The sequence below is a fragment of the Nannobrachium achirus genome, assembly GCF_963921795.1.
Source record: "Nannobrachium achirus genome assembly, chromosome: 4".
In the NCBI taxonomy this organism is placed as follows: domain Eukaryota; kingdom Metazoa; phylum Chordata; class Actinopteri; order Myctophiformes; family Myctophidae; genus Nannobrachium; species Nannobrachium achirus.
The window spans coordinates 74644297-74648352 of record NC_137813.1 but is presented as its reverse complement, the minus strand read 5'-3'; positions in this window follow the sequence as shown (position 1 = coordinate 74648352).

The following is a 4056-nucleotide window of genomic DNA, read 5'->3' as shown; positions in this document are numbered from 1 at the left end:
AACTCTTGTTACACTCTTTACAGTGAAAAGGTTTGTCTCCTGTGTGGATACGCTGGTGTCTCTTCAGGTCAGTTAACACACTGAAACTCTTGTCACACTGTTTACAGTGAAAAGGTTTTTCTCCAGTGTGGATACGCTGGTGAATCTTCAGGTGACCTAACCGAGTGAAACTCTTGGAACACTGTTTACAATAGAAAGCTTTTTCTCCTGTGTGAATACGCTGGTGTGTCTTCAGGTGATCTAAGTTAGTGCAACTTGTGTTTTTCTTCCCTGTATAAGTCAGCTGATCTGTCTTTACTTCTCCTGGTTGAGTTAAAGTCTTGGTAAACTTTTGATGACTGTAAGATGTTGGCTCATTTGTGTCTCCTTGTTCGTGGCCGGTTACAATTCTGGATTCTGAGGGGACCTGTCCATTCATGGGCATTTGGCAATAGAGGTCAGCATGGTTAGATTGAGATCTGATGTACGTACAATCAGAACAGCGGACCTTAGTCTGGGGAGATTGAGACCACACTCCTTCCCGGAGTGGCGGTTCATCATCACATCTGCATCTAGACATGCTGGGGACAGAGTTATACGTTCTGTTGGGTAATGGATCATTTATATATCCTCTTTCTGACTCCCTAGATGATCTATTTCTCTCTCTCTCTCACGGCACTGAGTACACACACCAAATCATCTGGTCTCTGTGGAATGAAGTTAATTAAAACATATGTTCAACTCTTATACATGCTGAGCAGAGCTCAGGTCTGACCTCACTCACAACACAACCGGATGCCGTGCAACACCGATGTGCGCAGGATGCCGCAACTCCAAATTTGGGCTAGAGTGACGTCATCAATATGACATCACCACCATGATGGAAGAGATCCACATAGATGCCACGCCGTTATTATTCTACCCGTTTTTGTTTTTTTTCATTCAGTAATTAGTGTGGTTGCTATAGGCAACACCCTATTGTCTTCGGTCCGAGATTTCTTTTTTCCAGAACGTGAACTTTTTGTAAACTTTAAATAAATAATAATCTTTATTGTCCCCGAAGGGAAATATGTCTTCACAAGTCTGTTCAACACAAAAAACAACACAAAACCATATAACACAAAACACCACAAGACAGATCATCAGGTTCCCACTATTCACAGAACACCCTAGCGACTGATTGATTGCTGGATGTTATCCGGGTTGTAAGGCTGCACAATAGAAAAGTGAAGCTTTTGGTCATGCTTAACTTGACATTACTATATATATATATATATATATATATATATATATATATATATATATATATATATATATATTTTATTATTATTATTTTGTTTTAATTGTTATTATTATGGACATATGCCCGTTTATGCCCATCTGATTGGCTAAGTGCATAGACGGCCCCTCTTGTGGCCCGTATATGCCTTGATATTTTGACATCATCCTTTGCCTCTTTGGGACTTCTGGCCCTTATATGTCTCGATCTTATGACGTCACCCTCTCTGCCCCTCTCTGATTGGCTATGGGCACATGGCATAGACACAGATAGTCTACCTACACAGACACACACACACACATACATAGTCGAATCTATATATGGCCCCTACCCCGTTATTGTAGCGAGTTTACTATCAGAACCGTCACAGCCTATCCGTGTCTGTCCGGACGTCCGGATAGGCTTGACACTGTGGTTCCCCTGACACATCACTGTGACATCACAGTGATGTCAGATACTCAGAGCAGGGATCTCCATATATGAGCATAAACAGGTGACATCACAGTGATGTCAGATACTCAGAGCAGGGATCTCCATATATGGGCATAAAAGGGATTCTGTTAGGGATCTCCATATATGGGCATAAAAGGGAATGTATCCCAGAGACAGGGATCTCCAAATATGGGCTTAAAAGGTATCGTATTTGTCACTCTGTGTTATTTCAGGTTTTTTTTTTCAAGGGTTTTCCCATTGGATGACATAAGCGCAGACCACAGACTCACAGAGGGACGGACGGACGGACGGACGGACGGACGGACGGACGGACGGACGGACGGACGGACGGACGGACGGATACTTTTTTGCCAGCAAAGTGAATCTGTGTGTTGTAAACTTTTTGAGTAATGTTATCTGGGTTGTAAGGCTGCACAACATAAAAGTGTAGCTTTTGTTCATGCTTCACACACTGCTGTCACTGTTGTCATGCTTCCCATGTCATCACAATAATACTATAATATATAGATGGAAGACGGAATTCAGTTCTCACTGCAACCACACTTGCAATTTCCCAGAATAGCTCCTTTCTAGTTAGTGTGGTTGCCTGACAGGGCAACACATTATAGTTCTAGGGAAACTTTATAGACTTCTAGGGTAACCTGTAACCGTTTAGAGACTTTTTTTCCGCTGCCATTGGAAATGGCACGGTAACTCCTCAAAAACTACTGTGGCGTCAAGACCCGAAACCAACACAAACACAGTTTCAAAGTGCAGCCAAATGGCGCTTTTATTAACACAAAGTGAGTTTACATGGGCAGGAGTTGCAATGGAGCAGCAGTAAGTACGTTTCTTTAATAATGATATTCCAGTTACTTCCTAAAAAGGATAAACCATAACAGTCTTTTCTTCTTCTTTCAGGGTTTCAACATTACTTCTTCTTCTTCCAGGACCGGGCCAGGTAAGGTGAGTATAAAGGTAGGTAACTTAGAATAGGGTTCACTTAGAATAGGATTCACTTAGAATAGGGCCTCAGGTGAGTAATTTAGCGTAGCCAAAAGGTAAGTATTAGAATAGGCCAAACAGGGTTATTCAGGGGAACACTGGGCTGGTTTGTTACCGGGCACGGGGGAAGCGGGGCTCCAGGGCACTTGGGTCTACTGACGGTAGCCGGAGCGCCTAGGGGCTCAGGCCGGCGTACATCAGCGTTGGACCTCCTTCTTACGTGGGTTCCAGAAACAGCGGGGGACCCGGGGCTCCGGTGGGTTCCAGATCGCGGCGGAGGACCCGGTGCTCAGGTGGGTTTTGGAAACAGCGTAGGAACCCGGAAGTCCGGTGGGTTCCAGATTCGGGCCCGGTTACCAGCAGCTCAGATGGCTTTCTATTACTCAGTCATTTCGGGCCATTTATGTGAAGCGCTTTCTCCTTTCGCTTCTCTTTCCTCCTTCTCCTCACTTTGGCCATGGGTTAAGGGTTAGTTAGCATGCTCCATACTTTGCCTATGGGAAAAGGACAACACAGTGTCACTGTCATGTTCAACACATAAAACATTGGGAAGGGAATAAGTGGTGATATCGCTACCTACCGCCAGCACGCACAGCTCACTCCCACACAGGTCTTCTCACACAGAGATTCAGAGAGTGAATGAGAGGAGAGGTGAGCTCCTCTTAGGTGTGTCTCCAAATTACCCAGCTCCCGCAGCTGGTAGTCTATTAGGGCGACAGCATATAGGCTGGCACGTACCGCCCCTCAAACACACCTCCTAACTGAAGGTGAGGTCCTCTAGGCCTGGCTCTACCTCTCGCCCATTCACTCTCTCCTGTGACGTGCTTACCTTGCGGCCTTCCTCTTAGCGAGACACCACACTACGTAAATGACGTAATCAATAGGGAAATCAATGGGACAGGGAATGACGTAATCAACAGGGAATCAATGGGATAGGGAATGACGTAATCAATAGGGAATCAATGGGATAGGGAATGACGTAATCAATAGGGAATCAATGGGATAGGGAATGACGTAATCAATAGGGAATCAATGGGATAGGGAATGATGTAATCAATAGGGAATCAATGCGATAGGGAATCAATATGGAATCAATGGGAGTGGGAATCAGTAGGGAATAAATGGGAGTGGGAATCAATAATCAATAGGGAATCAATTGGTCGAGCTTCACGTGACAGTTAGCTTACTGCAGAATATAGTCACGTCAGCAACCACACTCCTTTCTAGTTGCCATTATAGTTCCTTTTTAAATTTAGTTAATTCTCATCATCATTAATGTAGATAGTTGTGAAGGACTATACAAAAATGAAACCTAAATGGTGTGCTTCAATGCCAAATAAGACAAGACAAGACAAGACAAG